Raw genomic sequence first — 11,464 nt, 5'->3', positions numbered from 1 at the left:
GCACCCCTCTTCCTTCGTTTCTGTCTCCCTCTCTCTCTCTCCCCACAAATGCTTGGTCTTTCTTCCTCTTGGAATTTCAGTGTCTGCCCCAACTCACCACTTCCATTACACTCAATAAGGCACTGGCTGCCATACCAGGGTCACTTCCAGCCATACCTTGAAATTCCCTTTAGAGTCAGTGGTAGAATTCGAAATATTTTCATAACCCTAGGATAGAGCTCACTTTAGTAACTCCTGGTGGCCTTGCACTAATAAATCTTTCGTTATCCTTAAAGTGTAAGATATCCAAAGCAGTTCCCTTACCTGCTCCATCCCTTAAGCTCTCTAAAGAAACTATCTATATGCCTCTTTGTCAACCAGGTGTTTTTACAACCTCTGACATTTCTTCTCTGTCACATAGTGGAGCATCAGAAAACCCTGGCAAAGGCTGGGTCATCTGCCCCCTAGTGTCCTTAAATACAATATTCTATTTTCACAAATGTTGCACCCAAGGGCAAAATATGGCCCACCATATTGATATCCTAGTTACCTTCAGTTCACATGAATTTATTTAGCTTTTCATGTTTGTCACACATCTGACATTATTAATGGTCCCCTTTCCTTTTTAACATTTCTTGAATATTTTTTAAACTAAAGTCAAACTCACGCTGCTACTGCATCCAGACAGATAGAAGATGGCCAATATTGTGATGCACTCCGTAGAAACTTGCCTTTCTGATTTTGTTTAGTGCTTAACTAAATTCAAATAATAATTTTCATGAATATCTCAAACACTTGTTTATGTAAACAACATATAATGCTATATCTTTTTATTAATACTTTGATTTCATTTTGACTATCCACTTCTCTGCCACTCTTGCTTAGTGTTGAATATTTGTCCCATTTAAGGTGTTTTATGCCTCCTTAAATTCTTTAAAAGTTAAGAAATGATGCTTGAAAATATTTTATTTTCGAATTTTTTGAATTTATAAACCTCCTTGAATCTGTGAATTTTACCTTCTGAGGTTTCTACTGCCCCCACTCCATCATCATCAGCATCCACTCTGGCATTCAACCATAGGAACATCATATTTATGAAGAGCTCCAATGTGTGCCACAGCAATAGCCTTTTCTGATTATTTTTATGGCTTAACATACATTTTTCAATCCATCACAACCAAATTAATAGACATTCTAAGCCACTCATTTACAAGTTGGATACTAACTTATGTAGTCATAACCAACCACCATCAGCAGCCTTTTGGTTTTCAGTGGTGTTTCAGTATTTTCTAGCAATGGAGACGTGCAGTAAATGGTTGCACCCAATGTTTTAAGAACTCCCTGAGAAATGTTATTTGAAATAAAACAACACTTTTACTTTCTAAATGCTTGGACATGATTACCATACCATTTCAAGCCACTAATTATTAAAAGCAACACACCCTGAAACACATGTGAAAACTTGATGAGTCATGAATCTTTTGATACAGGATCACAGGAAGTCATCATTGAACTAAGAAGCTTTCATGTTGGTTGGATTGCTATTTGGTTATATTCACTTTAATGCTTGCAAAGTTTTTCGCAGTAACACAACAGCTCCTGAGAGTTTCAGCGCTTGCTACATCATGCCTATTAATATGCAGATGTGTGTCCAAACAGCCCTCTTAACATGGATGTAGCTGTGCTGTAGCCGTGGCTGATCAAATTAAGCACTTAACAGTAGAATCCCTGAAGCCTACGAAAAAACTCACAATCCCGGGCCACCTTAAACTCCTTCACACCTCTTTCCATCAGAGTCTTTTGTTTTGCAAATGTGTCCATCAGCACAAGCAGCAAGCAGCCTGCTATCCCATCCCCCCACTGATAGAGCTCAGTCCATCGCAAAATTCTCAGAGCTCAGGTCTCTTTATCTGGGAGTGAGGTGCCTTGAGTTGTATAGGGTAACACTGTGTATTCAGCTTCGACCGAAATATAGCAATTTTCTACCCAAATATCAAATAAGCATGTGCGCTTTTATTTAAGAGTATAACTAAAGTAAAAAAAAATCATTTAATTTACATGTTGCTGTCAATGAGTTACAAACCTAAGCTCAAATGTCAATTGACAGGAAGTTGGTAAGTATTCTTGAATGGTGTAGAGGTAAGAACTGCTGCCTTATAACCCAAAGGTTCTGGGTTTGAGACTGAACACTCCATGCTTTAAGTAGTGAGCTGCTATTATTATTATTATTACTATAATATAATAAAAACATACATTTGATTTGAGTCTGTAACACCTGGTGTAAATTTTGGCTACTTACAAAAGCGCTTGTTTTTTTATTATTCGGTTTTATTCTGTCAGTGACATTCACATGGTACAACGAACTTGCCTCTCCTTCTCTGAGTTGATGCTGTTTATCCCCATTCTTTTCACAAGTGCACCGATGACCACAGTTGGTGCTGTGGGTGATGCCTGCTCAGAACTATTTGTTACTATTCTGTGTTATGGTGCATTAAACTGAAAATGCAGTTCAGGCAAGATTAAAAAAAAACATATTCCTGTCAATCCAGGGTGCCAGTCAATCACAGGGCAAACACACACACCCCAACCACACACTAAGGCCAATTTAGGATTGCCAATGCACCTAACCTGCAGGTCTTTGAACTGTGGGAAGAAACTGGAGCACCCAGAGGAAACCCACACAGGGAGGACCTAGGACATGAGCCATGGCCTCCTTACTGCGAGATAGCAGTGCTACCACTGTGCCACCATGCCACCCTGTTCAAAAAGTGCAGTGACAAATTCTTCAAATAAATAAAAAATGCTCAATAAAACCGTTGCTCTATGAAGATGCTAAAATGCTTGACAAACAAGTTCTAAATTATTAACATTCAAAATAAAATCCAGAATTGAGTTCCCTTTTTGAAAACACTCATGTTCTTGGTGTGGTGTATTGCATCCTGGAGAGAGTGGACTGCTGAATGAAACTCCCATCTAAATATTGACCATTTGATAGAGCATTGAACCTTCCTAAGTTTCATTTTGCTTTGCTGCTCTTTATTTTGTCACATCTTTACATGCCATCAAGCGCCTGTTTATTTTGGGGACACTGTATAAATTGAAAGGGATGACTTAGTTGATACCCAAACATTTTTGTTTTGTGGATTGTGTGTACCCACAGTCAATGACACAAGTCATTGACCAAGTTAATAAAATGTCCACACAAAGAGAAACATGAATTACAGTCCATCAAGGATTTCTGTATAATATAAAGCATCTAAAACACCAGTGACCTACTTGTTTAGCACTTCATTGATTCAGCATTGTGTATGTTTAATTACAGTACAAAAGTAAACACAATTTCTTTTTTTTCTCAAACCAATTACATTTCCTTCTACACTGAAATGGGCATGTGTTGTCATAAAAAAACATGCAATGAATGGCTACAATGTTTAACAAAATACAATTTTAGAAGAATAGTTACTTACCGATTAAAGCACTGAATTGAATTTGGGTGGCGAAAGTATGGAAAGGTGGAGAGGAAGTCTTCTTGTCTACTCTCTTTTCTAAATATTTCTTTTCAATTCTTAATGATGCAAAAATAATAAGGAGAAAATACTATTAAACAGTGAGATGTCACACGCATACGCATTGAAACAGTTTAAAGGCTTGGGTTATGGTAATTCTCTGCCGATCCAGGAGTTGGCGCTGTGTGGTAGCGGTCTCTCTTTACCTCCCTGTGCAGAAAGGAAGATTGATGGCTATCCGCTTCTGATGTCACTTCCAGATCTGCCCACCTGGACCTGCTTCTTCCTGTCAGAACACCACTGAATAGGAAGAGACACATCTTGGGCAGTCACCCTGAGAGGATGAAAGTCTGAGATTCAATTTCACTTAACATGGGTGCTTTTTGCTCTTTTTGTTTTTCCAATTATAGAGTTTATCGCAAGATGTCCCAACACGCTAACATTGCCTTGTCTTATGATACAGATACACAACAGCACATGGCTGTCCTGGCTCGGCAGGTAAAACAAATAACTAGTTTCTAGAGTAAACCGGGAGATGCAAGAAAAAGGCAATACAAACAAAAATAAAAATAAACAGAAGCCGGGACGAGGCGAAATACACAGTCAAATAACAGGCAATAGTCGAAAACCACACAAGACTTGAAAAATTATCATATGAAACGTCAAAAATGTAGATAAGGTTTTAATGTGCAGATTGGATAAGGTTCAGAGGAAAAAGCTGACCTTTTATCACATCTACTGATTAATACAAGATCACAGTCCTGGAGACCAAACCCCTAGAAAAGTGAGATGTGACCCTTACAATGGTACACAAAATGGCTTCCCTAACAGGAACAGGCTACAAAACCTAAACCTTCAGCCTAAATCATCACAATGGCACACTTCTTATCAGTTCTGGACAAGAAAGCAATTTGAACTTTTTCTGGCATGTGTATACTTTTTAAAGTTTTTTCAATGCAGATTCAAAACTGGGGGTTTCAAGGTGGATAATGAACTTTGGGTGCAACTATAACAGATAAGCCTTCTGATAAGAGTGATCACAAATAGCGAGGGATTGGCATACAATTAAGAAGTAACAGCCCACAAAGTTGAAAACACAATATAATTAATAGTTTTGCCAAAGTAATTCCAGTTCAAATCCATTACTGAATAAAAATATCACTTGGTTTTCCAGAGGGTGTGGTGCCTGCCCTCATCTTGTGATGCCCATGCTATCAATGTGTAAGTCTATCTAACATTACAGTCCACCGCTCTTTTCTCTTATTTTAGTTCCTTTTTTCTTCATGTCTTCCTCACCACCCACCTTCATCAGTACATTTATCTCGTGTGCCATTTAACTCTAACCATCCATTTTATAAGGTTATAGCCACCTCATATCCAGAATGTCTATACTAGATAGATAGATAGATAGATAGATAGATAGATAGATAGATAGATAGATAGATAGATAGATAGATAGATAGATAGATAGATAGATAGATAGATAGATAGATAGATAGATAGATAGAATGTAATTTATCACCAGAGGGAAATTTGGCTTTTTACAGAAGATCTTTAAATAAATAAATGCATAAATAGGTAGATACATAAGTATATAAATAAATATACAGTGATCCCTCGCTATATCGCGCTTCGCCTTTCGCGGCTTCACTCTATCGTGGATTTTATATGTAAGCATATTTAAATATGTATCGCGGATTTTTTGCTGGTTCGCGGATTTCTGAGGACAATGGGTCTTTTAATTTCTGGTACATGCTTCCTCAGTTGGTTTGCCCAGTTGATTTCATACAAGGGACGCTATTGGCAGATGGCTGAGAAGCTACCCAACTTACTTTTCTCTGTGTCTCTTGTGCTGACTTTCTCTGATCCTGACGTAGGGGGTGTGAGCAGGGGGGCTGTTCGCACACCTAGACGATACGGACGCTCGTCTAAAAATGCTGAAAGATTATCTTCACGTTGCTACCTTCTGTGTGCAGCTGCTTCGTGAAGCGACATGCTGCACGGTGCTTCACATACTTAAAAGCTCAAAGGGCACGTATTGATTTTTCACTGTTTTGTTTTTCTCTGACTCTCTCTCTCTCTCTCTCTCTCTCTCTCTCTCACCCTGCTCCTGACGGAGGGGGTGTGAGCTGCCGCCTTCAACAGCTTTGTACCGGCGGTGCTTCGCATACTTAAAAGCCAAATAGCCCTATTGATTTGTTTGCTTTGCTCTCTGTTTCTGACAGCCTGTGCTCCTGACACGCACTCCTTTGAAGAGGAAGATATGTTTGCATTCTTTTAATTGTGAGACAGAACTGTCATTTCTGTCTTGTCATGGAGCACAGTTTAAACTTTTGAAAAAGAGACAAATGTTTGTTTGCAGTGTTTGAATAACGTTCCTGTCTCTCTACAACCTCCTGTGTTTCTGCGCAAATCTGTGACCCAAGCATGACAATATAAAAAATAACCATATAAACATATGGTTTCTACTTCGTGGATTTTCTTATTTCGCGGGTGGCTCTGGAACGCAACCCCCGCGATGGAGGACAAACAAACACCAGAATGACTGTAAAGCAAGAAAATTAAAAAGAAAGAAAAGTTCTGACTTGGCTGTCCCAGTCCCAGTGAGGCATTATGCAGACATATTGCTGTTGGTATAAAGGAGGCCCAGTAGCGTTTCTTGAAACACTTCTGCTGAGTAATTCATTGAAACTTCTCAGTGTTAGTGTGTCAGAGAGGGGATGTGCAGCATTGTACATAAAGGCACTCAGTTTTGCATTTAAATTACCATAGAAAATAGTTTTTAAATTAAAATTAAACAATAACAGTTCAAATACAATATTTAAGTAATTAAATTACTACATTTGATATATAGTCAGAGGTAATTTCCTTTTAGGGGAATAGCACAGGATGCTATGGTGGGAATGGGTAACTGCAATGTGTATGGAATGAAAAGCAGGCACTGTTGAGAAAGGTAAACTCGGGCTCTCCTTTTACTTAACATTTCATAAGTGTTCATGGCTATGACAGAATAAGTAAAAGTCATATTTTTCTTTTTATAAAAATGTCGGTGATAACATAATTTAGACAATGCGTGTACATTTCATGTAATGTACCTCTAAAACACCTTCCAAATTGGTTTTGTAAATGGCCTTCAAGGTGGTAGTGTACGAGGCATAACAGCAGTGATGAATGAAACACATTGTAGACAGGATTGACTAAGATAAATTATGTTGACTCTGACATTTTATTTTAGTTGAATGTAATAAGACACAATAACTTCAAAAAAGTGAAGTGAATGCAAATAACAAAGACATTACCACACATCACAGCCTCGGGGTTCTTTTTCTAAGCAGTAATAGACATCCATGAAAGAAAAGGAAAGATGTGGTCAACTTCTACATTGAATACAAATTAAATGAATGCCTGCTCAGAGACATTTTGTACTGAGTGAAAAATTGCACTTTGTTTTTTATATGGAAACAGAAAAATACTGCATTTATTTCTTTATAAAAGGTACTTAAACTCTATGGATATTATTAAAAACATTAATAAAATACGCTTTCATATTTTGTGAGGGTTTGTCTGACTTGAAGTGGACTGCCAGCAGCAAAGATGACACAACAAGGACATGAGGGGGATAACAGTCCTAACAGAGCCATCCCTATGAGACAGATGAGGTGAAGTAGTGATCCTATGTTTAAGGTTATATCCTACACAACTAAATATGGATGAAAAAGGAAGCACATGTAAGAGGGAACAGAATTGCAAAGTCAATGTGCCATGTGTTGAACTAGGATGAGAGATGATGACCTGTGTAGTGTCTATGCCCTGGCGTTCAAGCACTGAATGCATATGATTAACAGTAACGCAAAGGCTCAGCGTTAAAGCTTACTCAGGATTATGTGAAATTTTCTTCTGAATATGTTGACACTACCAAAGTAATATTTTTATTATGTTTCTGCTGCTCAGTATTCCACAGTTCAGACAGGTCTCTGAGAAATGCTAAAGCCAGAAGCCACCGATCATCTTCAAATTGGGCATATTCATCTTATTTAAAGAAACAAAGACACTTTTTGATTTCAAGCAATGACCCTCAGAATCTTGCCAAAAATCCAGTCATTGCGCATCAGCCTGCAGTAGCACATCTGTGTTGTCTGTGTCTCTCTCCTGCAGGTTTAAGCGAAATAGCCAGCTGCAAGCTTCAAGCTTGAATTGAGTGCACGTCCTTTATATAATGTCTATTAGTCTGTCTTATTTAAAGTCTTTCCACAAAGCACTTCCTGATGAAGGATGCTGTGATAATGAATAAAATCAGTAAAAATTTAATTTTTTTAGCTCATTGTAATGAGTCCACTGGTGTGATCAGCCGTTGCCAGTGCTTTATCAGTTATAATTTAAACAAGTTTAAAAATTAGTAATTCAGTCTTGTTCACACCCTCTATCAAAAGTTTAAAAACATAATTTCCCTATGTGGGCCCTTTTTAGAGATAATGTTGTGTGACAGATGGCTGGAGCCCTTTCCTGTCCGAGAGGCCATCGTAAAGGAAAGACCAGTGGAGCTGAAGTGCACCAGTTACTGCTTCCCCCGAAGCTCTAGATGGCAGCCTCCCTGGGTTGCAGGAGTGCCTCAGATTCCCTCAGGGCCCCATGGAGATGTTGGAGTTTGACACAGCCCTGTTGGGCTCCATGGGGGCCTCTAGGGGAGCCATAGAGCCCTACTTTGGGCTTCTACCACACCTGGGAGTACTTCCAGATTATTCTGATGGACCACCTGAGTGTTCCCAGGTGCAGCAGAAAAGTGATGCACTTACTTCACTCGAGGAGCCAGAGTCAGGAGGAAAGGAGATAAAGCTTGCTGGAGGAGGAGTGGAGGTGGAAGAGAGAGAGACAGACAGATTGAGAGAGGGGGAAAGAAAAGAAGAAGAAGAAGAGAAAGTGTTGTGTATTGTGCTTTGTACTGTGCCGTGCAGGTGGTAAACTTGGGAAACGTTTCCCACACCCAAAATAAAAATGTGTGTTGTGCCGAACTTGTGCCTGGTGTCTGTCTGAGTCAGGTTTGGGGAGCAGGTGCGTTCCCTGGTGGCCACAGTCATGAATAATCCAAATCCTCAAACACCATTCTAACAAAAATACACAACGGTGCTATATTAACCATATTAGTGATTCATTAAATTGCTTGGGATAACAAACAGGTCTTCTGCCATTGCTTAACATCAATATTGCTTGTCCTTGATGGCAATGGCAATGTCTTTTTCTAACTCCAAAAAGCAAGTTTTAGTCCTCATCTAATACTCCCTTCAACTTTTCTCTGTCTTTTTTTGTTTATCGAAGACATTGATAAAATGGAACAATGCAATGGTTGCCTCTCTCTCTCTTGTATTACAGTCTCATGAAAAACAATTACTGTGTTGCTCTCCCACTTTTATTTTCCAAAACTCAGCTTTTTAGAAAATTTCAAATTATAAGTTTTGTTTTTGGTTTTGAAGCGTCATTCTGTTTCCCATTTTCACATGGATGACAGTATTACAGATAAGACACAAACTTTGATTGAGAAAGTACAAGAAAATGATGTTCCAATTCCCCGTAATGTAAAGTTTTCTTTTTAGTTCACTCATTTTTGCTTAAATGCTTCAACTCTCAATCTGACATTCAAATTTTTTACACCATTAGTGAATTTACCATGGCCAGAATTATTTGCTCGGTATGCACTGTAGGGAATGTAGGTGTTGCATACAATACGAGAGTGGACAGATACAGTTTGTCTCAGAGAGGCAACTCTTGCTGTAACCCCAGACACTTTAACAAATACACTTTCACAAATAAACACACTCTGTCATAAAATGTACATATTGCAAACATAACAGTACGATCTGTGTGGGGGTAATCAAGACAATGTTCTTGGATGACACAAACTTTCTTTAGTTACAGAGCTGTGTCAACCAACAACCTGACAACTGAAACTTTTACAACCCACTCAAAAAGTGAGTGCATGGAATAGATGATAAAGCTGTCAAAAAACAAAATATTCAGATAGCCCATTTATTGGTAATTTTTGCCAAATATTCATGCAATCAATTGGCAAACAATCGACAATTGACTGGGCAATCACAGTCTACTGATTGGCCAGCCCTACTTTAAGGTAAGAGGATGTTCAGTGTGTACTGGAACTAGGATGAGCCAAAAGGGCAAAAGCATTATTGGGTTGCTTCTGACATGGGAGGTTATATAAGAATTGATTATTAACTTAATCCCAAAGTGGGATATCAGATGATGTTTTTTAAAAGTGTTCATGATTCTGTAGATGACATGTGAGTCATGGTGAAAGTCCATGGCTAAAAGAATGAGTGTGGAATGGTGCTTTCAGGGTCAGACTTACTTGCTGTATGCAGCTATCCCTTCATCTATTTTCAAACATTATGAGCAACTAGAGAAGATCAACCAGGCTGATTCCAGGGCTACAGGGGACGAATTAAGAGGAAAGATTAAAAGAGCTGAGCCTTTTCAGTTTAAGCAAAAGAAGATTAACAGGTGACATGAATGAAGTGGGAATTAGTACAGTGGATCGAGACTGTTATTTTAAAACGAGTTCAACAAGAACATGGGGATACAGTTGGAAACTTATGAAGGATAAATTTCACACAAACATTGGGAAATTTTTCTTTACACAGAAAACCGTAGACCCTTGGAATAAGCTACCATGTAGCGTGGTTGACAGTACTCTGTAGGGACCTTCAAAACTAGACTGGATATTATTTTAAAAGAATTAAGTGGATAAGAACAGTGAGCTTTGTTGGGCTGAATGGCCTGTTCACATCTAAATTATTCTAATGTTCTAATAAGTTATCAGTAAGAAGTACAGAATTCTGCTTTGCATAGTTTAAACAATAAAGATTCATCCATCTGTTATCTGAATATAAGAGATCCACAGGGCACTTGTGCATATCCTAGCAGTGCTAAACAACAAGGCAAGAACTTACTATAATAATAATAAAGGACTTTTATGTATATAGTGCTCTTCTAATGGATTTGACAAGTGGTGATCCTCACAGATCACACTTACATACACATCTGTACTCCTTCATTCTGGCCCAGTTTACAGTCATAAATTAATCTAATATGCAGATATTAGGTATATGAAAAAAATTGATACAGTTTGTGAATAGGAGATGGGTGAATGTGAAAACACCACACAGGAAGTAACCTGGTCAGGGATTATCATATCAAGTCTCCTGAAGCTAGAAAACAACAGCAATAATCACTACACCATCCTGATAGTTCAAGTAACTGGGATATGCAAGTTTAATTTTTTGTTCCATATTTATTACCGGTACTATAAAAATTGTGCACATATAGGTTTCAGACTTATTATTTATTAAGCATATTTATTTCAGTCCCAGTGAGGAGTAGGAGGCCACAACTGAGAATGAATGACATCACGATTTTCTGGAACTTCTTCCTGCAACTTAACACTCATGATGATGTATTTTAGTTTCTGATACTAAAGCTGATGCTTCCCCAAAATGATAACAATAATAATAATCAAAGCAGATCAAGACAGAGAAGGAAAACATAATAATGTAGGATATTGCGCTAAACTGCGTATAATTGTTGCACCTTTGCAATATCAAGAATAATGCGGTAACAAACATTCTGACGGAAAGACCGATACACACACACACACACTGAATGAAAGTTAAGCTCGATAATGGGCATGTTAATTTAACAATGAACAATCCAGAAGAATCACCTTACCACTGTTATGGCCATAGAAAATGCCTCATAAAGTAACAAATATACTGAAACCAGCCAGAGCTATTTCTTCAGTGTTACTGAAGTTGTGTTCACTGTCCCGATCATCTTCCACTGTGGTGTGCCATGCCTCTCTCATTGACCCCCACTTACAGTATCTTCTTTATTCAATGCATTGGGAGTTTCTGCTTGCCTTCTTGTACTTTCCTGGCTTGAGGTGTATAAAATGAATGTTCACTGTCAATCAC

The sequence above is a fragment of the Erpetoichthys calabaricus genome, chromosome 12, assembly GCF_900747795.2.
Source record: "Erpetoichthys calabaricus chromosome 12, fErpCal1.3, whole genome shotgun sequence".
Classification (NCBI taxonomy): Eukaryota; Metazoa; Chordata; class Cladistia; order Polypteriformes; family Polypteridae; genus Erpetoichthys; species Erpetoichthys calabaricus.
Note: the sequence above shows the minus strand (reverse complement) of the source record.